Genomic DNA, 25,044 nt, shown 5'->3' with positions numbered 1-25,044 from the left:
TGTTGGAAAGGGATCCAAACTAGGGAATAAGTGACACAATATGTATTTTTTACAATGGAGAGATTCAAATCTTTTTTGGGACTTGTTTGAGAATTCAGTTTTAATCTTTCAGTGAAAGTAGATTGGCATATTTTTTTTTACTGGTGTCCAGTTTAATGATTTTATCAGTTATTCGAGGGTTTGGTAGAAGCATTTAGTTGTAGCCTGTCTTGCTGGGTTGCATATTTTCTCAGCTTCTGCTTTTCTTAAGCTGTCTTAAGCTGCCCTTGGTGAGCCCCTGCCAAGTGAAAGGCCAGAACATGCCATCACTGTCATTGTTTGCTGTGGGCCTATCCCTGCTACCAGGAACTAGACAGGAAAAGGGGAGCTGAGCCCCAGGGCAAGGCTGCCATGCACTGGGCAGGGTGAGTGCCATCTTGTGCCTAACCTGCTGCTGGGACTGGTGTCCTTGCTGCCTTTGCTCCCAGGGATGATACTGGGTGGCAGTCCTCACTCAACACGGCCAGAGGAGCGGGTCAAGGCTTTGTGATGACATTTAGGTTTAGCTTTGAATTATCCTCTAAGGTGTGGGTGGGCATTATGGGTTGAATTGTGCCCTCCCAAAATGCATAACCCCACGTACCTCAGAAAGTGACCTTATTTGGAGATAGGGTCTTTGTAGAGATAATCAAGTTAAGGTGGGGTTATTTGGGTAGTCCCTAATCCATATACCCTGGTGTCCTTATGAAGTGAAATTTGCACACAGAGATATGCGTAGAAGGCAAATAATGTGGAGAGACCCAGGGAGAAGATGACCAGCTACACACCAAGGAGAATGGCCTGGAGCAGATCCCTTCCTCACAGCCTTCGGAAGGACCAGCCCTGCTGACACTTTGATCTGGGACTTCCAGCCTCCAGACCTGTGGGATGATGAATTTCTGTTGTTTGAGTCACCCAGCCTGCAGTACTTCGTTATGGCAGCCCTAGCAGACTAGTGCAGTGGGTTTGGGTTAATTCAAGCCAGCTGTGGCTGTTGAAGTCCAAGAGTGACCGTGTCACTGCAACTTTCCCAACCACGTGTATTATATCAAATATGACAGTCTCCCACTAGCCAGCATGGGGCCGGGCCATGGTGATATTAATGTGTGTTGACCAAATGAATGATTCTATTGAATCTATGATGCTCCAAATTAGGTTCATCAGATTGTGTTCTCACTGTGTGGAACCTGGGCCAGACACTCATTAAATGTTTTGAATATCACTCTTACTGGTAAACCAACAATACTTCCTTTTCTCTGAGTTAGGACCTTTTTCTCCCGTTCCGACCCCTCCCCTGTCCTTCCTCCCACTCCCCTTCTCTGTCTTCCTTCTTTTTTTTCCTCCAGAACTGATTATAAGAAAAAAGGTACAGATTTGAAGGTTTAAACCTTTCTTGATTGATTTCTGAATTTAAAAGCAACAATGCTTGTGAGAAAAACACTAAAAATGCCAAAAAGTAGAAAGAGAAAAGAATTTAAAAACTCTCCATTAATCCCATTCACAATGAAAGTCTGCTAACATTTTGGTGGTTTTCCCATCTAACTTTTTTGCTATGGATGTGAACTTTTTTGCTAAGCGAACAGCTGAGATAATATACAGAGTCTAGAACAAGTAATGTCCCTTTTTTATTACAAGATATTTTATTACAAAATCATAAGCATGTAATTCTGTAACGTAACAATATAACACTCAAGCATATCATATGACATTTTAGGTGGAATGTTCAAATTAAAATTATAAGTTATTACACCCATATTATTACCCTACCAACCACACTCAAGCAGGCGTTACTTCTGCTGGACCCTGTACACACACACACACACACACACACACACACACTTCCCATTTTACAATGAAAGTTAAACCATGCATCTTTTCTCATGTTATTAATAGTAGTTACCATAGTTATACACATATGCCATAATAGGGATTACTGCGATGTAATTGTTTTCCTGGTTTGGGACTGTCATGCTGGTCAAAGTTTTCATCATTGGTCATGGGATGAACATGTGTCCCCATCTCTAATCACTTCCAAATACAGATTCCTAGATTCCTTTTTATCTTTCGTCATCTCCCCTCTTCTTTGATTAGATCATCGTTCATTTCTCAAGGAGTGGTGAGTGTATCATTTCAACTGAAAACCTCCCATGGTGATACTGGCTGCCCTTCCCCCCCCAGCTCTGGTGAAGAATGACAGAGGAAGGCAATGAAATCACTCTGTGGTGACTGGGAGAAAATGTGAGACTGGGAACTGTAAAAAAAAGGCCCAAATAATTGTGGCATATCTTTTTTCACTGAGTGACCTTTAATTACTCAAGCTCCATGTGCTTGCACCTAGAATTCGCAGTCAAAGCAGATGTTACCTGCAAGGGCCTTGTTCTTTCTGCCTTCCAGAATTTCCAGCCAGTCTTCAACCTGCAGGGGAGGAGGCGGCCTGGGGAAGTGCCCAGTGAAGCTCAACTTTGAAAACAGAATTCCCCCACTGTTCCGGATTGGGGTTGACAGTGAAAGCTTAACTAGGCTCTCTGGGACATTGGGTGGTCTGGGGCCACACAAAGGGAAGGATGGGAGGGAAGGAGGTAGCTCTTTGTTGCTTTGTTTTTTAAGACTTCTTGCTCAACTAGAGCCCAGACTCAGTGAGAGGACAGGAAACTTTTTAATGTCAGACAAATGATCTCATTTTCTGTCCTCAGGTCCCTCATTTGTAGAGTGTAGGACTTTGGGTCTCCTTCCAGGTGCTCTCAGTTCTACGTCCTGCCATTTTCTCTGCAGTCCTCGGGCTCACAGGCCTTACTCTGAGAGAGCAACTCTACTTTTATCTCCTGTATAGCCTAGATGTCTGCTGGGGTCCCCCTGTCCTTGGAAATGCAAATAAAATTGCCACAATTTAGATGCTTTTATTATGAAATGAGAGTAACTGAGAAGAAAATGACTGAGCATTTAGCTTAAGTAACCAGAAAACAACCAAATAAATCAAAGAAAATAACGGGAATGAACTTTTTGCTCGGAAATGAGCACAATCTAAAAGCCACCTTTACCCTCCTGTGACCTGTCAGTGTCACCACAAATGAGAGATAAAGTTAAAAATGAATGAATTAGAACAGAAAAATATAACAAGAATTGGTAGGTAAAATCCAAAGCTGTTCCTCAAGATATATAAATGTTATAGAGAAAACCTCCTGTAAGACTCACCCAGAAAAGAGAAGAAAAACACACTCAGCTTTAGACACAAAAAATATACTCACAGATATGGAAGAGATTAAAGAACTATAAGAAGAACTAGCAGTACTCAGGGCAGCATGTGCCTTTCTGGTAGATTTCAGTGATTATTAACAAAACATGGGCACTGGCTGGTATGGCTCAGTGGGTTGAGTGCCGTTCTGGGAAACAAAGGATCACTGGTTCGATTCCCAGTCAGAGCACATGCCTGGGTTGTGGGTCAGGTCCCCAGTAGGGGGCACATGAGAGGCAACCACACATTGATGTTTCTCTCCCTTTCTTTCTCCTTCTCTTTCTCTCTCCCTCCCCCTGCCTCTAAAAGTAAATAAATAAAAATCTTAAAACAAAACAAAACATGGGTGTGCTTCATCAGTGTGAAAACAACGCACGGTCTTGGTTTCCCAGCAGCAGTGCTCAATAAGGACGTGATCAGGCTCTTCAGATAACAATGAAAAGTTGCCAGGACCAACCAAAGTGTCTGAGAGGTTTGAACAAAAGGTTGTCCAGTGGGACTTGCTAAATGTATTTGTTAACTGTATAGGAAATGAGCTGCCTTTGAATGTGAGTGGCACATTTGCCTCAGATGGGATAAGGCAGGTTTGTGCAGCTGCTGCTTGAGAGCCCTAGCAGGACAAGGCTCACAGTTGAAACACATCCTTCCTGTCTATGCTTTTCTATTTGCTCATAACTTGAGTTTTTGCAGCTGGTATTTCAATTCGATTTGCTGTCTCCTTTTCATTTGCAGTCTTCGGTTTTCTGTCTTCAGCTGCGGAGTTTCATTTTTATGGCTATAGGCAGGTGGCAGAAATGTTAAGACCATTTATAAGGATTAGATGCATTTCTAGAGTGTTTATTTATGGGTCATATCGGATATGAAAACATTTTGGAAAATTACTGTCATTAAGACACAGCAAAATAATAGTAATGGAAACTGTGTTGCAAAGAGTGTTCCAAACACCTGGTATGTGCCAACGTATTCAGTCCTCACAACAGCCCTACCAGGTGTAGATGTGATTATTATCCCCATTTAACAGCTGAGAAAATCAAGGCACAAAGAAGCTCAGTAACTTTGCTGAGGTTACACAGAGTAGTCAAGATTTGAACTCAGTCAGGGTGCTGTTAGAAGACTATACTCTTAACTAGTCCATTATTGCCATGTAATTTTGAAAGAACAATAGATCATAAAATATAGGAAAATATTGTTTAAATTTTGGAGTGGTAAAGTGTTTCTAAGGAACCTCTAAAACTAAAAACTTGGGCATGGCAAAAGACACCATAAACAAAATTAAAAGAGAGATAACAGACCTTGAGATGTTTTTGTAAAAAGTATATAGACAAATTATTGCTATCTTTAATATATAAACAAATTTTCTAAAACAATATGAAGACAATAAGCAATTCAACAGAAAACAAACACAGGTATAAATATGCATTTCAGAAAAGAGAACTGACTAGCGAATATGTGAGAAGATGTTGAATCTCACTAATAATTAGCATGATACCAGTTTTCAGCTGAAAAATACTGAAAAGATTTATGACATCGGGTGTGGTGAGGGTGGAGGCCAAGAGACACTCTCATACATCATGGGTGGACTTCTCTGGAAAGTAATTTGGCAATATCTGCTACAATACAAAATAGACCTACTCTGAAAGGCTGCACATTCTCTTCCTGTCTTTATTCCACGGGAATACTTACTAGCTCCTCCTGCATTCGAGTGTTCCATTGCTTTTGTCCAAGTGCAGCACTGTTGGCAATAGCAAAGGTGAATTTTCTTCATTGTGGACTAGATTAGTTAAGCACTCCCATACGATGGCATACTATGCTGTCATTAAAGGGTAAGTTTGACCTATTTGGAAAGATAGCCACAGCATATTGATCGGTTAAAAGAAAACAAAAATAAGTTGCAAAACAATATGTCTAGAATGACTCTGTTTCTGGTATAAATATGGAGACATATGCAAATTTATCATTAAACACGCAAATATATGCACAATTTTGGCTGTAAAAATCATTCCATATTAAGCAGGAAGTACAGCGTTTCCACCCATTTTCCTGAGGATTTGGGGAGGCTGATGCTCATTTATAAGCTCTGATATCCAGCTTCCAATGAATGGACAGCCTTTTGGCGTTTCACTTCTGCTGTTTTTCCCTGCCTGACCCCTTTTCCTTGATTTCCCAGAAAACCTGCTCACTCCAGGCTTCTGTGCATATTAGATTTTTACTGAGAATTTGGTGGTAACGTTATGGAATTATATTATAGCAGAGTGTAATAGATGACTTATGTTTAATGTTAGTCATCTTTATTCCTAGAACTTCTTTGGCCAAATCTTGGTTCCATTCCTCCCCCAGACAGTCATTGGTGGCCCTGACTTCTCACTATATGGCCAGCCCCTGTCTCTACTTCAGCCCTTAGCATGCCAGCCCCAAAGTCCCAACTTTCTATTCATTTCCTCTGCATTGCAGTTCAGAGATATTATTGGCATCCCTCTTCTGAAAGCATTTTTGTGACTACTTTCTCTTGTACATTAATATGTCAGTTAGGATTAGGTTAGATTATTATGTGTGATAGAAAACCCAAAAACAATACGGGGGATATGCAAGATAGGAGTCTAGTTCTCCCTTCTATACAGATGACACAGAGGTAGGTAGGTACTGCAGGGCTGGTGTGGCAGCCGCTGAGCAGGGACCCAGCCCCTTCTGCTATCATGTTCCTCCAACCTCAACTCATGGCTTTTATTTCATGGTCGGAGTTGGCTGTTCAAAATAAGGGTTTAAGAAGAAAAGGACAAAGGAGAGCATCCCTTCCTATTAAGGACATTCCTGAAGGTTACCCACACCTCGGTAGCCAGAACAAAGTCACATGACTACAACCAGCTGAAAGAAAGACTGGACATAGAGTTTTTAATAGGGGTTGCAAATTGCTCAGTTGGAAATTATTTTCTACTGCTGAAGAAAGGGATTTGGGGGAGTAACCGGCAGTCTCTGCCACAACCATTGATGTTTACTTCGAGTGCAAGGGAGAGCAAGGACATGTGCAGAGGCACAAACAGTGCTCACTGTGGCTGGAACAGGATGTGTGGTGGGAGATCAGGCTCCGAGGGTGGGCAGGGCCACGTGCACTTTCGGGGACTTTGAAAGTCAAGCTAGGGAGTTTGATTTTGGCAATAGAGAAGCTAAACAAATTCTTTTTTTTTTTTTTAGGATTTCATTTATTTATTTTTAGAGAGAGGGGAAGGGAAGGAGAAAGAGGAGAGAAACATTGATGCAAGAGAGAAACATTGATGGGCTGCCTTCCATATGCCCCCAACTGGGACCAAACCCGCAGCCCAGGCCTGTGCCCTGACTGGGAATCAAACCAGTGACCTTTCACTTTGCAGGACAACGCCCAACTCACTGAGCCACACCGGTCAGGGCCAAAATCAAACTCCCTAGCTTGACTATAAAATATTCTTATATTTTATACAGATTGTTCCGGTGATTTATATTCCCTGTTTATATGTGACTTCATTTTATATTTTTAATGTAAAAATGATAACCTATATGGCCCAATATTTAGAAAAGAGAAGAATGAATAAAAACAGTCTGTGTGCCTAAGACAACTTCTGCTAGTGGTTTGGGTTTGTTTCCTCACAGTCTTGGAAAACATGGCTATAATCACAGTGCACATACAATCCCGTCTTTTCTTTCTTTCTTTTTTTTTTTTTTAACATAACTTTACATCATGAGCATCTCTTCATGTGGCCACATTGCCTTTCTAAATATTATTTTTAAATGACTGTGTAATATCACAGTAAAATAACCTACCCAACCATTTCTTTATGTTTCTCAGCTTTATTGAGATATATTGGGTTGGCCACAAAGTCCATATGGTTTTTCCATAAAATAAAAGGCATATTTTTCATTTTCACCAATAACTTTATTGATTCGGATATTTTGAGTACGTTGGCTATCTCCTGTGTGGTATACTGGTGATTGTTATCAATTAATGTCTGAATTTGATTGCTATTGACTTCAACTAGTTTACCCGACTGGAGCATTGTCTAGAGAGAAATCTCCAGCATGAAACTTCACAAACCCTTTTGACATGTTTGATCAGTCACAGCACCTTCTCCATATACTGCACAAATCTTTTTTTTGTGTTTCAGTTGTGTTTTTACCTTTCTTAAAATAATAAAGCATAATATGCTGAAAATGTGTATTTTCTTCCGTCTTCAATATTAAAATGGCTACACAAAAATTCACCAATTTTGATAAGTCTTTTTTAATGCACACTGATATAACAGCTGTCACAATACAATCTAACAAAATTGTTTTGAATGAAGTTAAAGACAACTAAGCGCTACGAGAGCCATTTTATGGAAAAACCAAATGAACTTTTTTGCCAATCTGTATTTGGTAAACAATATTGTGTATACTTTACCATTTCTAAATGCCATTCTATACTTGGCTATTTAGGTTGGTATGGGCTAAGGTTTTTTGTTACATTTTGTAAGATGTTGGTAGCTTCATCTTCAAATTTTTGTCATTTGTTACTGCACTGAGAAGATATTCAGTGTCACATATTAGAATAACTAACTGTGGCTTAGATAATACAGGCATTTAATGATCTCATAATAAAAATTAAGAGGCAGTGAGTGGGTCTACACTGTCAGGCTTCTGTCTTTGCATCTCTATGGTTTTCTGGGCTTTTCCACTTGTGCTAAGAGGTCTGCTCTCAGAGCATCACTTTCCCATAAGACAACCCCCAAAGCATGAAAGGAAGGCAGGTGTTTTCTGACTGTGTCTTCCTGCTCTAACTGGTTAGGAACACCTTTCCTAGGAACACCCAAAAGCCGTTCTTGAATATTTTACTGATTAGAACCAGGTCACGTGGGAACCCATAGCTGCAAGGGACACGGGGAAGCCAGGAACCTGAAGATTCTCTTTCACTGTCTTAGACTGGACATCATGGTTCATCCCCTGATTTGGGACATGTTGCCCATTCCAAAATAGAGGTTCTTTTAGCAAGGAAAAAGAAATGAATATTGGGGCGGGTAGTCATCTGAGTTAACAGTTAAACATTGGGGCTTATTGTGGAGACAAAGCAAACCACAGAAATGGTTTTTCAGGTTAAAGTCTCAAAACCTGCCCTATATTGCTATGTGGAAAAGAATAGAGAACCAAGCCCTCAAAATATAGCACTGTGATTTCACAATACTTTTTTTTAAACATTGAAACCACATCTGCCTTTTTTTTTAATAAAAAATTGCTAGCAAACCAAAAAACTGAAGTGAAACAATGCATTAGAAAATCACTGAAGAGAATAAACTGTATGTTTATAGCACTTGATTAAAAATAACTGATGCCCTGGCTGCATGGCTCAGTTGGTTGGAGCGTCATTCAGTGAACCAAAAGTTTGCTGGTCTGATTCCTGGTCAGGGCACATGCCTAGGTTTCAGGTTCGATCCTCAGTTGGGGCATATACAGGAGGCAACCAACTGATGTTTCTCTCTCTCATCAATGTTTCTCTCTCTCTCTTTCTTTTCTTTCCTCTTTCTTTAAAATCAATAGAAACATGTCCTCAGGTGAGGATTAAAAAATAATAATAATAACTTGTAATGTTTATTTTTCTGATTTTAGAGTTGATATTTATTGATGGTTAAAATTTCCAGTGTGAAAATATTTTTAAAAAGTAAACAAAATGATTTCTAATTTTACCATTGTAGATGATCACTATTATTATTTTATATAATTATTTTTAATCTTTCAGATGTATTAATAATTTTTTCATATGAAATTAGAATTTTATTTTATAGGTACTTTCATTTTATATTATATTCTTTATATTAATTATTCCATGATCTTTTTAAAATGATAGATTTTTCTTGATTTTTTGTTTATCTCTCTTTAAATCAATGTGTACCTCTTACTGTGTTTTAAGAAATCAGTTGGGAAAAGTAATTTGTTTTCTGGTAGGGAAAATGCTTTAGAAGTAAATTGACATACAGAGTTCTTTCGAATTGTTTAACCTTTTTGAATTTCTGTTTTCTCATAAAATGAGATTGCTGAAACTGATAAAAATACCGGTTTTTGTTATGTTACAGTGATCTTGTAAGGAACAAATATGATAATACACATAGAAGTACTTGTAAGTTGCAAATTAATTCCCCAAACCAAAAGTTCAGAGTTAAAAACTTGGTAACTTAATATCTTCCTTCCAAAACACTAAAAAAAATCTCATTAATTTAAAAAACAGGATTTACAGGGAGTAAAAACAGTATTATTTTATATTTTGAATAATAAACACCATAAGGACAGGTTTGCTCAAAATTAAAAGAAGCATTTTGTTTTTGATAAAAACTTGAGAACTTAAAATTTTTATTTGGAAAAATGTTCTAATAGAAATTTTGCTTTTTAAAAGGTTTATGAGGTTAAAAAGGTAAAGAGAATAGATATTTGTTTATGATTAACCTTGAAATTTTACGTATGATTTTCAATGTCATTTCAACAGAAAGGATTCATTAAGGAGAATTTACAGAAATACTTCCCCTTCCCCTAAATGATTAAAAAATATGCAGCTACAATAATTTGTGTAATAATAACAAGAAAACAGCAGGCTGAGTTTGAAACCAAGTCTCGCAATCCATGAGTGCACTCGTCACAAACATGTTTTCCTCCGATGAGCATCGAGCATTTCCCACTACCTCTTTCTTTCTGAGCTCAGACACGGAATAAATTTCCCGGAAACCACGCTCTTCTATTTCTGAGTACCCCCTTATCTTTCCCATGAGAAGGCAAAGCTGCTCGATAGCCTAGGATGTATCTTCCAGCTATGATTTCCATCTTAAGGAAAATTTAAGACAGGATTTCAGGAGGTTTCATGTGAAAATCTCTGGTATTTCTTGTTTTGGAGTCTATGTGGAAGTGGAATTTGCATCTGGTTGGAATCATCTAAATGTGACCCTGGAGAGGAAGATGACTTTGCAAGCTTCAGCTGTGGTTCAGTGAGTCTCCTCAGCACCAACTGCTATAAAAGCACGGGTTGTTACATAAAACATATCGCAACTGAAGGCGTGAAAGTGTTTATGGAGAAAACTTAGGTAAACTGGCTCAATGCCATTAAAAAATCAACAATGGTTTTTCCATCTGGCTTAAAAAAATAATAGGTACTTATTATAGAAAACTTGGTTACTTTTGCAGTATGGAAGCTTTTTAGTTAGATGTAGTCCCGTTCATTTATTTTTGCTATAATAAATTGCCCTTGCCTTTGGAGTCAGAATTCACAAAAATACCTCTGAGACCAATGCCCAGAAGCTTAGTGCCTATGTTTTCTTCCATGTATTTTATTGTTTTAGGTCTTACATTCAAGTCTTTAATCCATTTTGAGTTAATTTTTGTGCCTGGTGTCAGATAGGAGTCTAGTTTCATTCTTTTGCGATTGACTGTTCAGTTTTCCCAACACCATCTACTGAAAAGACTTTCCGTTCTTCACTGTATGTTTTTGGCTCCTCTGTTGTAAATTAGTTACTCGTATAAGTGTGGGTTTATCTCTGGGATCTCATTTGTGTTTCATTGTTCTCTGCTTTTCTGAAATACCATACTGTTTTGATTACCATATCTTTGTAGTATAGTTTGAAATCAAGGCGTGTGATACCTCCAGCTTCCCTTCTATGCACCCCCCACCCCCAGGATTGCTTTGGATACTTGAGGTTTTTGTGGTACCATACCAATTTAAGGACCTTTTGTTCTATTTCTATGAAAAATACCATTGGGATATATAAGGATTGCATTGAATCTGTAGATTGCTTTAGTTTATGTGGACATTTTAGCAATGCTAGTTCTTCCAAAGCATGAACATGGAATATTTTTCCATTCTCTGTATATTGTTCAATTTCTTTGAACAATGTCTTGTAATCTGTAGTGTATAGGTCCTTCACCTTTTTTGTTAGGTTTATTCCTAGGTATTTTACTCTTTTTGACAACATGAATAGATCTTGAGGGTATTATACCAAGTGAAATAAGTCATGGAAAAGGACAAAAACTGTGTGGTTTCACTCATGTAGAATATAAACCAAAAACCAAAAAGGAACAAACTCATAGACACAGACAACAGAATGGTGGTTACCAGAGGGGAAGGTGGGTTTGGGGAGAGAGAATTGGGGAAAGTGAGGCAAATATATTGTAACAGAAGGAAAGTAGAATTTGGATGGCGAGTACTCAATGGAGTATGCAGATATCAAATTATAATTTTATATACCTGATATTTATAGTGTTATTAACCAATGTTACCTAAACAAATTTAATTTAAAAAAAGAAAATTTGGGAAGTACAAAACAAAGAAAAGGAAAACATAAATATCATGTGTATCCTATCACCCAGAGGTTACCTCTATTAATGTTTGCATATATTAGGGGTGTCAAACTCATTTTTACCAGGGGCCACATCAGCCTCGCGGTTGCATTCAAAGGGCTGAAATAATTTTAGGACTGTATAAATGTAACTACTCCTTAACTGTTAAAGAGTTGAAATTACATTTAGTCCTTCGAAGGCAACTGCGAGGCTGATGTGAAAATGAGTTTGACACCCCTGGCATATAAATATATAATAACAAGTTGAATTCAAATTCAAGTTTTGTATCCTACTTATTTTTCACTTAACAGTAGTATATTGTGAGTATGTTCTTATATCATGAAATATGTTTTGATTTATAGTGAGCTGAGGACTCCGTCTGAGGACTGAGCCACCAGCAACAAAGAAAGGAAATCAGTGCCTTCTAGAAGGAAAGGATTTCCCCCACTGTCCAGCCTGTCCCTCTTTCACTGAGCCATGACTATCTCTCCTGATAAGCAAAGCCAGCTGGTATCAGGTCTCAGCTGGGTGACCTGTGGGCCTAATGACAATTTATAAATAAGTACAAACGGTCACACAGATGTTTCAAACTAGTTCTCTCCACGAAGCCTGCTTCAGTGTTACAGTGAGTGGAATTCACAGTCTTACTCAGTTGACTCAACAGTTACCATTTGAGCAAGTGGGTGTTTCCAGGACAAGGAGTTACTGGCAAGGAAGCAGGGATCGGGGAATCTGAATCTGGCTTCCCAAAGCTCAGGCCAAACCATTTCAGACTTAACAACAAGTCAGATCTACTTTTTCTGTTGGAGTAAACAGCAGCATAAGGACTGTTGCTGCTTTCTGGTACGCTTAAAGAGGTCCCCAATTTTGTTAACCATTTTCGATATTGTGAATGGAATCTTAAAACAAAAACAACTACATTCATCCAAGGCCAAAAATCTACAGATATTCTGTGCACTTGTGCAAAAAATATATTTAAAACTGCTATATGTAATTAAAACACCACTGGTCAACTTATTTTCAACTTCCCTGTATTAGTTATATGTTCCTATAAAATGTATGTTGAGACTAGGAACTGACAAGCCATATCAGTTCTAGTTCTTGCGATTTTCAGAAGACAGTGCCATGCCTTCTCTGTAAATCAGTGTACACCTGTAGCAGCGTCTGGAGCTTTGCCCCAGAGTGCACACGGAACCATTTTTACCCATATCCTTCACCTTCGCGTCCAGCATAACTAGGCAGCAGGGGCTGAAGTTCCTCTTGCTTATTTGTAGAGTGGCAATAGCTAATAAAAATAGCATCTACGAACGAATGTGTCTAAAATTTATGCTCACACACTAAAGCAGGAAATGGGAGGCATCTTAGGGGGGGAAAGACAAAGGGGGACAAAGAATTATTTTTTAAAAATATGAAGAAAAAATATATATATTTGGATGAGAATAATAGCAGCTGTTGAAGTTTAAAATTAATCTTTGTCAATGAACCATGTGGAATTCAGGATCAAGCAAACAGGCTTGGGATGCTGGGTACCCACCTGGTGTGAGAGACCTAACAAATAACATTCACGTGATACAATTGTATTCTGTAGTCAAGGGCAGTGAAGATATTGGCAAAATTCCACTGGCTGCTCTCGTAAGGAAATGTAAAGGTGGACTGTCGAATCAAGCTGTGCTGTTTATTGCCTGTGTGATCTGGAGCAAGATACGTGAGCTCTCTGTGCCTCAGTTTCTTCCTCTGCAAAAAGATCAAAAATTGTTGGGGTGGTTAGGGAAGAAGACGAGCTTAATTAGCACATGTGACGTGCTCAGTAAACAGTAGGTCAGTGTGACTATTATTATTATTATTGTGACTTTGTAAAAAAGACCAAGGCCGCAGAAACCAGCTGAAGGACAGAACAGCACTGGGACGCTGTGTCTAAAAAGTCCCTACTATCCTGGAGTTTTCCACCAGGTACATCGCTCTGGTCATCTTTCTCTCTACCTGTCAGCAACCCATCATGAAAATGGCTTACAAGGGTTCAAAGGGGCTCAGACAGGCTCAGAAAGGTGGGGAAGCGAGCAGTTAGTGGCGGGCTGGGGCTGGGCGGTGAGCATGGCAGCTGGGAATGCTGCACAGGAGCTGGGGGTCAGCCCCTCCCTCCCCGGTAGGCCCGAAGAGAAAACAGCTCTCAGCAGTGTGGAGAGGTCAAATGCTCATTACACCTACGGGTGAATGCTGATCTTAAGGACCATTCAATATTAAAATGGCTGTTGGATTTATTTTTAAAAAAGACCTACCTCTCTTATCTCACTGAGGACTTTTCTGGCCACTCCAGTTAAATATGCAACCCGCCCAAGTTTCTATCCCTCCTCCTCGCTTTATTTTCCTTTTAGTCATCAGCCTCCTGTAACATGCTGTATTACTAAATTATCATGTTCGCTGCTTACCGCTCCATCAGATGTGAACTCATGAGGACAAGTTATTTTGTTTTTGTGGTTATTGTTAACTGCCGTCTCCTTAGAGCCTAGCACCGTGCTCAAAAAATATTCTAGCAAGGGTTCAATAAACATTTGTTGAATGAAGAGAGAAAGGATAAATTCTCGTTCTAAGGTGTTTGCAGTGTGGTGAGCAGATGACTACAGAAGGCATTTCTGAAGTGTCTGTGATTGTTCAGATTATGCATAGGGAATAAAGTACCATTAACAACCTGATTTAAAAACCTCTAGATCCTTTGAAACTGCTGAGACAGTGAACACCTGGCACTAGAATCCTATGCACACGTGTAAGCTTGTATGACTTAGCTCAATGAGAATGTGGGCACTGGCAAAGCTTCTCAGATTCTGAAATTCAACAGTTATTATTAAGAGAGGGGGTAGGGAGGAAGGAAAAAAACTCCAGAAGGCAAAAGTCCAAAACACAGGTGGCTAATATCAGCCACTGTGTATTGTTTACTATATCCCAAGGACTGTATAGCGATTTTTATAAAACTGCTCTCAGATGGACATTATTATACCCATTTTCCTGATGGGAAGATCAGAGCCTCATCCTCGCTCGTAAGTGGAGGTGGGATTTGAATCTTGCTGTGTCTGAATCCCAATTTATGCTTTCTCTGAAATTTCAGATTGTCTTTGGGTACAAGGTTCAACCTGTTCCCTCTGGAGCTAGGCAGGAGATCTGGTATTTTGAAAAGATGGCAAGTTAACACTCGCTTGGCTTTGCCTTAGTACTGAAACATTTGCAACCTCCGTCTCTGAGCAGGTGCACGGAGTTGCAGTTACCCTGTGATGTTTGAGCCCAAACCGAAGATCCCTATCAAGGCAACGGGTAAAACCTGAATGCGCGCAGAAACGGGCATGGCCTTCTCCTGCTTCTTTTTTAAACGAGGCATAACTTCTACATCAGAGTGAATGGAGTGTGCTTTGCAGAAGTCCCTTGGGTGTTCGTGCACTTGGCCCAAAGGTCCTGCTCTTACATCATGTTTCAAACTCCTCTTGTGGATTTACTCTCAGAGCCTGAGGCACGTTCTTTTAAATTTCTTCAATGATAGCAAATCTTAGCCTTTTTCTGGTGGATTTGATTTTGGGAGGCAGCCCCTGGGAGCTACATCCAGCGAATAAGGTGGGTGGCCAGATTATATTTTGAGTCAAAAATAAGTTGTGCATAGAATGCAGTGAAACTGGTTTCCTTTTGTAGCTTATTAAATTGTGTCTGAAGGGTGTTGTACAAAGGTTCTAGAGGCGCTTTGAGTAGTGTCTGCAACGTTGAAAAAGTGCATGAACTACCCAGTGGAATGGCCATTTGGCTACATTAGCTGTGCTTTGAGAGATAAAAAGAAAAAGTTGTACCTTAACTTTAGAGCACAGCTTGAATGATTACTTTGGGTGCTGTCCTCTTCTGCAACAAGGCCCTGCATTGTTATGAATTATAGCTCTGTCATAAAGTGAAGCAGGGTGCAAATGTTTGCTAGATAAACATAGTGACACAGGGCAGACCAAATGGCAGTTGAGAGTCCTGAGAACCTGACATCCACTGAAACAAAAAGCAGTATGTTATATTACATTAAAGCAGTTAAAGAGAAAATAGATGATGAAAATAACAGCGGGGGAAATGATGTTTTTATGGTTATGGCTGGAAGAGGAAGTTAGATGATGTTTGAAACGATATTATCTGGTTTGGAGGCTATTGTTCATAATGAATTAAAATGCACAAGGAGGAAATCGTTCCTGTGATTTCTAGCTGGTGGCATTTCTAAGATATTTTAACATTTAGAATTTTAAAGGGTATTTTATAGGAATGTATTTGACACTGATGTATTATATATCAGAGCTAAGTGCTTTCTTTTATGAACAGTGAACATTTTGCAATCATGAAATCTCTCAGTCACGAGGAATGCATGTTTGGGTTTAATACAGTTGTTCATCCCTGAGTGGTGGGGGGAGCTGGGTAAGAACAATTACAGTATGACTAATGCTCTGGGTATAAGACTGCAAGCCTTCAGACAAGGCTTTAGTACATATTTTCCATCTTCAGAACCCACTGAAATATTTTATTTCATTAGTCGACAAGTCACAAATGAGGGTCTGTGCAAACACTAAAAGCTACCCCACTAAATCTAAATCATTTCAGTTAAGAAGCTAACAGGAAGAAGACAAGCATCTTACTAATCCAGGGTAGAAATAATTCAGTCAATACTTGGTATCGGCAACATCTCCAAGGTTTACTGTTCATTACAATCACCCTTGTCACTGAGTCCTCTCTGGGACAAGGGGCAGAGCATCTTTGCAATGAGCAAGAATACCATTTATGCATGAATATAGGGTATGCAGAGAGTTGTCATATTTAAAAATCCTCAGTAAAGGAGGTCCTTGTTCTTAGGGGACTGTTAAAGAAAAAATAAGCTGTTTCTCTGCCGCATCAGAGGACATTTCAAACAAAGGTGCTTTGAGAAAGCATGTCTCTACCTTTAGTGGGTTGAGTTTGCATGGGAATCTCAGAGGCGGGCACTCGGGAGAGAGAAATGGAGCCCTGGCCTAGGGGCTCAGGCTGCCTCGCCCTCCCCGCTCCAGCCCAGCTCTCTCACTGAGACACAGTGGTGTGAAGAGCCAGCACTGATGGTCAATCTGTGTTTTGCTTTTTGGAGGCTATAGAGTTTTACTTAACCACTTGAGGTCTCTTTGGCTGTGAAATATACTTTAAAATGTTTACCACAGAGGGCTATTATGAAGATTAGGTGATAGAATCAATCTATTGGTTAGCAAATGGCTCTTTTATTTTTTATTTTTACTGTTGACACTATTACAGATGTCCCTTTCTGCACCGCCGCTCCCCCCCGCCCATCGCCTGTGCCCAGCAAATGTTCTTAAGTGACTGTTTAGTGCTTGAGATGCACCAGCGAGCAAGGCAGGCCCTGGGCCTTGAGGGCCTCCCAAGTGGCTGCTACAGGGCTGTTGGGGAGCGCTCCCAGAGGCCATGGAGCTCCAGGGAGGCACCTGACCCGGCTTGCAGTGGGGCAGGGTGGTGGTCAAGGAAGGCTTCCGGGAATATGGCTTTTAACAAGGTCTGCTTCCTGCTAGGAACTCCAAACGTAAAATCTCCTTCCTTTCCACCACTCTGAATTCCCCAGGATTCTCCCTGCCTCTATCCCGAGGCTGGGCTGTATAGCATCAGAACTGGCACACCAAGATGTTTGGATGTGTGTGTGTGTGTGTGTGTGTGTGTGTGTGAGCCTATAGTGTCTACATGTATTTTAAGTCACTTGCTTCTTCCCCTCACCCTTATTCTGGTCTGTTAGAAGAATGGGGGAGGGCAGTGAAGGGAGAGGAGAGTGGAGAAAGAGAGGGAGAAGCAAAAAGAGAGATTTTCACGAAAGGAAGAAAGTTGGGTAGCAAGTTGTCCCCTACCGTCTCCCACACCACTCTGAGACTAAATTATAGGTGAAGACAAACTGTTTCTCACTGTGAGGAGCAGGAGGAAGCACAAAGCCTGACTCTGTGAGAACTTCTAAAACTACAACTCCACATAGAGAGAGAACCAGTGCATCAGAAGAGGAAGGGTGGACAGCGGGGAGCCAAGACAGGAAGGGGAGACCTGCAGGCAGACACGGCGGTGCCCTTCCCAGCACCATCCGGGGCAGAGTGGGGGTGCTTGGGGCTGCCGATGACACACTCCATCTGCCCTGGCCCTGGCCCTGGAGTAGGTGGGACCTGTTGTGAAGAAAACATGTGAGGCCCACAGCCCTGGACTTAGAAGCCAGGCTTGCGGTGCCTCTCGCTTTGCTTCCCAAAGGACACCTTTTGCTGGAGGTGGAGGGGCTGTGCGGGTGGGCAAGGTCCTTGCCCGATGCCTCTGCTCTCCCCAGGGGCACTGGGGCTCGAGGAAAGCCTCTGGGTCTCTTGCTGGAAGTACAATCAACGTTAAACCCTTTGCCACCCCCAATCTTTTAGAAGCTCAGATGCGAAAACTCTTTTATCCTGAACTTTCTGAAGCCTATGTGAAGTCAACTCTTCATCTCTGCATTAAATCGGCCCATCAAAACTGCGTCCTGGGATAGAACACACTGCACTAATCTCCAGGCGCACCGTCCCCTACATGCTCCCTGAATTCCTCTAACTTGACTCCTTGGTGAGAGAAAATCAGCCTACACTGAGGGAAAATATAAGCAACCACCTCACAAGAGTTGTCGCTGGCTGTGTTTAGTCTAAGGACGGAGTTTCACGTCGATGGTGATGTCCTCTCTATGACAGTGCAGTTCCTCTGTGGTCTCAGCACTGGGAAGCCAGGATGGCCTCCCCGTCCTGAGCACTGCGCTCATTGCTGTCCAGTGGGCACTCTAGTGTTTCCGCTTCAGACCAGCTGCTTAGGAGCTTAGGAACCACACGGCATACCTTTTCTGTATCAACCCCACCCTTGGTGTTAGCTTAATTTTTTTTGTCTTTATTTCTTTTGGTCTCATCTTCTCATTTCTTTTTTAAAAATTTGTTTTATCTTATCAAGCTGTATGTATTTTTATTAGCTGTCCTAAATCTTCTGCTGACCAAAACTGGAGGTAAATAAAGTACCCACCGGCCATATGTTCTGCTTACCTGAATATATCACGGTGGTAATCTGGCTTTCCACAGAGAATTTTCTAGAAGAAGATAGTGTGCTCATCAGAGGCTCAAAGATCTCACCTGGCAGATTGAGTGCTTCCTGCACATTAACAGATCACGTAGGGCTCACGTAGGTCTCTTATGGGCTTAGAAATTGAATGTCCATCTCTGAGAATGTTCATCTTGCACCATTTTTTCCTGCCAAGGCTACATACCAGAGACATTAATCCTCATTCACTCTCTTGAACAATCCAAACTCTTTCCTACCTCAGGGCCTTTGCACATACTCTTGTCTCTGCTTGGACTGTCCTTCCTTCTGCTCTCCCTAGGCTTCTATTTCTCATTATCAGAGTGGTACTGATGTATTAGAATGATTGGGGGAGTTTGTATTGATGCCCAGGCCCCAACCCAGACAAATTAAACTAAACTCTTGGGAGGGGGTAGAGCTAAGGTACTGGTATTTTTATTTTTAAGTATTTTTAAAAAATTATATTATTTAATTTTTTTATCTTCACCCGAGGACATTTTTTCATTGCTATTTAGAGAGAGAGGAAAGGAGAGAGAGAAACATCGAGTGGTTGTGTCCCCCAGGCACCCAGGCCAGGGAGCATTAGCACCCAGACTGGGGATTGAACCCGTGGCCCAGGCATGTGTCCTGACCAGAAATCAAATCCTTTCATTGTGGGACAAGGCTCCAACTAACTAAAGAGAGAGGAAAGGAGAGAGAAAGACAGGGAGAGAATATTGATGTGGGAGAGAAACACCGATCAGATGTCTTTCGTACACGCCTGACCTGGACTGAACGCAGAATCGAACCAGTGACCTTTTGTTTTGTGGGACAACGCCCAACCAACTGGTCAGGGCGAGGCACTAGTATTTTTTAAAGCCTCTCAGATAATTTTCATTATTATACCCATCTTCAAGTCACAGCTTTAGGTCTCAGCTTTATCGCCAGTTACTCGAAGAGGCCCTCCCGACCCCTCTAGAATGTAGGTCGTGTTGTGCTCTCTAAGTCAGCTTCTTCTCTGATTCCTCTGTACTAGTTACTCCAATGTGTAATTATTGCAGTTGCTTGAATATTTTTATTTGTCTCCCCACTCTTGCACATAGGTACTGTGAAGACAGGAGATCTGTCTTGGCTTTTGTTCTTCAGTGCACAGTACCAGGTGCTTAACATATGAGCCCGCGACAATGAAGATGGCCCACAAGTAATGGTCTTTGGGGCCTCCTGGAAGCCAGCCGAGGCTCCTTGGACTATTATGGGAATTCATGCCAATGTTTGGTGGCTATTTTAACTGGGAAAACGGTTTAATATGCTTTCCTTTTACCTGACCCTTGCCTCCCAGGATTCTTTGTGACAGCTTAAATAGACGCTGACTCGCAGCATCTCCTCTACGTCTGTGTCTTTCTCCTTCCCTTGCTTTTGTCCATTATGAGTGAGAAATTGCATCTCCTTCATCTTCGTGTCCTCACCCGACCCCAGCACCCAGCGCCGAGACTTGATTTTGCACATAGTAGGGGCTCTATACATATTTGTTGACTTGAGTGGAGTCGACTTGGTCCTCAGGGCATGTCGGTATTTTGACCAAGATTTCACCCTGGCAGTAGCGTTTGTGATTATTCAGGGATTTGAGGCATGGGCATTGTGAACACATCATGAAAATTAAATTTGTCAGGTTAGGCACTTTAGCCATCATCTAAATGCAGATGTCTCTACACCTGGATTGCACTGGAGGACAAAACAAGTAAATTTGTGTTTGAAGGCAAGTAACGAAACTCTGAGTCTGAAAACAACTCGCAGTCACGTCCCTCACAACACAGGTGCTGGTCTATAAAAGGGTGAATGCGTGGCTGGGCTGCTTGAGCTCTTGCTATGGCGGAGTCTGTTTTTTTCTAAATTATTAATATTACCAACTTCTAAATTGGTAGTTATTAATAAAGGAAAGCAAAGCAAACCACCCACCTCCTGCTTTCCCTCCATAGTATGTTCATTAGGTTGACTTGTAAGTTCTAAGGTACTTTTTCCTAAGCTTAAATTAACCAAGACCAGTCAGTGGGGCGGACTTTTTCTTCTTTTTTTTTCTGCTTTATTTCACATCCTTAAGAAATCATCTTGGTTTCTCACCCTTTCTTTCCTGTTCTATGTGGGTGATTTGCTGGTGGGAAATGGAGAGACAAGGGAGGAGAAATGGCCCAGGAGGGTTGATATATTAAACACAAATCCAGCTACGCAGCAAAGGTCTTGGTCTGCCTCCTATCTGGGGAATTTTCACCTTGTCATGGAGAGAGACGCACGTGTGCACTCTGGCCCGCCCGTGCACACACACACACCACGAAACCCCACACAAATGAAACCCCTTCTTCGCAGAAGCCGGCTACAGGAAATGGGCTTATACACAGGAACTTGCTAACCTCGTTTGTCACATTCGGATGGTTCCTGGCGCCCCAGTCACCACGCACATTCACCCAACCGTCTTGGGCTGGAATTCTTACCTGCCTACCTCTTATATTTTTTAATCTTCCAGCGTGAACCAGTTTTATTCTTGGGGAGGAAGGAAAGGTAGATCCTAGAAGGAAACCATCACGGTGAAAAAGGGCTTGGCTGCTTTTGTTTTTACTTACCTGCACCGAACAGCTTTGACTTCCGGAGTCAGTCATTTTGGTATCAAGGATGTTTTTGGCATTCTACAACAGGTAAGACTTTTGCTTCTTTAAAAATATTTCTTTGGTATGAAAAGAAATCTTCTAATTTTATTTAGCTTTTATTCTAGGCTAAACATACTAATTGTCCTGTTCTGCCTGTTGTAAAGCATGGAATGGCATTATAGGAAGAATTGGGGTTGCTCTGATGTCCAACTGTTCCCCTACCAGGTCCTAACGTGATGCCTGTAGTTTTTGAAATGATTCATGTTGTAATAGTTGGATTTTGGTTTTTCAGATATTCTCCTAGAGAATTGATAGGCTTGTGATCAACTATGACTGAGCTTGAGTTTGGGTAGTTTGCTACGGTGTCAGACGGGCTCTCTGGGGACGATCACTTCGTAAGGTACATAAGTGTCTAATCACTATGTTGTGTACCTGACACTAACATAATACTGTATGTCAATTATAGTTAAACATTTTTTAATGGGTAGTATAAATATCACCCTACGTTTGATGAAGTAAATCTAAAGATTCCCAAAGTTTTGCAAATAGGAGTTTTAAAATTTTCTAATTCAGAAGAGAAACAACCAAAATCCAAATGATGTAGATTTGGACCTGGAATTTCTAGCTTTTCTGTTTCACATATTGCTGTGAGGTACCAGTCAGTAGCCTGGGTTGTAAGTAAATAAAATTTGGGAAATCACTAGCATTAGGTACTTTATTAAAACTGCCATTAAAGTCAACAGCAAGTAGTCAATAATCAATTATAAATTCTAAGCTGGTGCTGTGAAGGATGTAAGATAAATACAAAGAATTTCTAAATTCTTTATGTTTGAAGGACCTTATTATTTTGTAGTCGTGTAAGAAGTAAAATTCGGGAAGCAGTGTGAGATGGGAATGAAGTGAGGAATGAATGGGGTGGCACAGCTGTGGGAGTTACGGGAGTTCCAAGAAGGGCATTTGAATCTGGCACAGTCTGGCAGACACGGGCCTTGGAAAGATAGGAGCTTTGAGTAGAAGGAGAAGGAGGTTAATTCACACTGAGGGGACTGGGTAGGCAAAGGCATGAAGGTGAGGCTGAGGAGGAGATGACCGTCCAGTTGAGGAGATTGGCCTAAGAAAAGCAGAAAGTCTGTTTTACACGTTGGCGGGGAACAAGCTTGGAAGGTGAACATGCAGACAGGTATGGAGAACCGTCAGAGGCTACTGAGGGGAGCAGACTCATTTGAGTAGTTTCCCAGTGTTCTCCTGTCCTCAGGCTTCTGTCTCAGCTTTCGCAGCCCACAGGGAACTCGGCCTGAGGAGGAGCCCCGAGACGCTTGCCTCCTTGTCCGTGGAGCTGCTTTATGCATCTCCACATCCGTGGCTCCCCCGCTTGTCCTCTACTGTCTTCCTTTAGTACCCCACTTATGTAGAGCAAGGGTTGTGTGTCTTGGGGTACCTGTAAGACCTCCATTTTTCTGGTTACCACATTATAAGGAGACTCTTCAATCGTCTGGTAATTAAAGTAGCCTTCCTCTTGGGAGGACAAGTGGGTTGGCCAATGTCAGGAAAATCTCTGTCCTTCAACAGGCTGTCCAGACCTGGCTGGTATGGTCAATTGGTTTGAGCATCGTCCAGTAACTAAGAGGTAGCGGGTTTGATTTTCAGTCAGGGCACGTACCTAGGTTGAGGGTTTGATCCCCAGTCCAGGCACGTATGATCTCCCATCTGGGCACTGGCGCGAGGCAGCCGATCAATGTTTCTCTCTCTTCCCTTCCCCTGTCTCTAAAAGCAATGAAAATATGTCCTGAGGTGAGGATTAAAAAAAAAAAAGCCAGTCCAAAAATTCCATGAAATATGAGTATTTCCTTTGCAGAGCTGAAAGAGATGCTGTGGGCATGCTGCCGCTCTTTTCCTAATGATTTGGGGCACTTTATGTTCCTGGACCATGAAATCTCTATGTCCACATAATGACAAAAATCTAGCATGGTGAAGAAGAACTCAGACTTTGGGGCCAGACTGCGTTGTGTTGAAGCCTGCGTCTCTCCCCTCTAAGCTATGCGAAACTTGGGCACGTTACTGAACTTCTTAAATCCTCAGGTTCAAAAGTAAACTGTGAAGTAGTTGTAATAATAACTGAAAGTACCTACGTTATAGGGTTATTTTTTGGATAAACTGAAATAAAAATATGTAAAGCATTTAGCGTAGTACCTGGCATAAAATTAACTCTCAATAAATGTAATTATTATGATTCTTATTAAGGACTTATCTAGGGACACTCGAATGCTTTGGTCCCTTGCCTTGGAATGAAATACCTGTAAAGTAAATGGGGCTGATGGGCAGAGGCTGGGAATTAATATATTTTGAGCACCAGGTATGGAATAGGCACAGGGCTGGGTGTTTCATAGGGATGATACATATGAAAAAGAGAAGAGATTAGAAACTGATATTTTGAGCCTTTCCATTATCAGAGTCTCAGACCATAAGACAACTCTGAGTGACTTCCGTGTTATTTTGGCCCTCTGAGGCAGACGTGTCTCTCTGAGAGCTTTGGATGGAGTTACAGAAGGGTTTGAAATTAGAAGCAGAGAGAATGACCTTCCTTGGTCAGCTTAAGTTAAATTAGTGAATTTTATTTTAATTTTAGTGCTAGCAAGGCATAGCTAAAAATCCATCTCTATTCGAGAGCTGGGACCATTTTGACAATGAGTGCCCAGCGTGCTTGCTTGGGTTCTAGATGCTTGGGGCCTGGGTGAAAAACAAGATTAAGAAGCATCCTGCTTTTCCGTGCCACTCTCCAGATGAGAGATTCTTTTGGGTCAATAAGCCCCATTTTAAACTTTCAAATATGGCCTATATGTTCATTATGCAGGAGGTTCTCATTTATATGTGCCTACTACTTTAGTCAAGCGGTAATACTGTTTCCCTTCTAGAGCCCCGCTGCTAACATAAGAGAGGGAAGTTTGGGGCTTCGTGTGTGGAAAGGGATGGGCCCGAGTCAGGATGGGTGCCAAAGTGGAGCATGCTGGCACGCAGTATGGCAGTACTGGGTGCCGGGGTGGGCAGTGGGAGACGGGCAGGGTGAATGGAGGGAGGTGGGTGGGTGCCAGAAACAAAACCTCCTCCTAGCTCTTTAGTCATTTGACTCTAGCAGCTGCTTGAATGCCCTGAGCAACTTCTGGACGCTTTGTATAAGATGTCATTCTGTTCCCCTGATTTGGAGAGTTGGTCAGGCCCATTGGATTTGTCTGGCTCTGGCCCAGGATCATCATTCCTCAAACCACCCGGGCAGCTTTTAAAGACCAGCAATTCTCATGTGTCACATCCCAGCCCTGGAGTGGGGGCCAGGAATCCGTGTGATAACAAGAACAAACTCTTTCCCCCAGGTGACTTGGAGGCAGCTGTTCCACCGATGAGCAATCAGGAGCCACCAATCCAGAGCTCTCCCCCCAGGGCTGCAAGCGCAGAGATGGTAAGTGGAGTAAGTGCCGAGATGAGACAGAATGATTTTCCCCCTACTGAGATTAAATGGCCACACAAAAGTATTTTCCTTTGTTTTGAATTGATTTCCGAGGAGAGCTCCAGGGAGTGGGATGACTGAGTCAAGGGTGTGAGCAGGTGGAGAGTTCCTGTCGGCCATATTTACGTTTTAGCACACACAGGTGGGATGCCACTTAAAAAGTTCTAAAGTGTTTTACACACACGAGGCTCTTCATTATTACGCCAGGGGAGCCCAAAGAAAGGAATTTGCTTTCAGTGGGGAAAGTGCCAAATCACCCTCCCAAT

The 25,044-nt window shown here is 41.5% G+C and overlaps 1 protein-coding gene across 2 annotated transcripts in view; it reads left to right on the top strand.

Moving 5' to 3' along the window:
• Positions 1 to 14,963: 14,963 nt before the first annotated feature.
• RHOH (ras homolog family member H) overlaps positions 14,964 to 25,044 on the top strand; it is a 44,350-nt gene continuing 34,269 nt past the window's right edge. The window contains exons 1-3 of one of the 2 annotated variants that reach the window (XM_045183026.2): positions 14,964 to 15,163; positions 21,159 to 21,327; positions 24,645 to 24,730. The gene's annotated coding sequence lies outside the window, so the exon portion shown is untranslated. Of the gene's footprint in view, positions 15,164 to 20,771; positions 21,328 to 24,644; positions 24,731 to 25,044 lie in introns of those variants that run through there. The other variant, XM_045183025.2, reaches the window with a different exon arrangement.

This window comes from Desmodus rotundus, chromosome 4, assembly GCF_022682495.2.
Source record: "Desmodus rotundus isolate HL8 chromosome 4, HLdesRot8A.1, whole genome shotgun sequence".
NCBI classification, from domain to species: Eukaryota; Metazoa; Chordata; class Mammalia; order Chiroptera; family Phyllostomidae; genus Desmodus; species Desmodus rotundus.
Note: the sequence above shows the minus strand (reverse complement) of the source record. Positions and strands in the feature narration are given on the sequence as shown.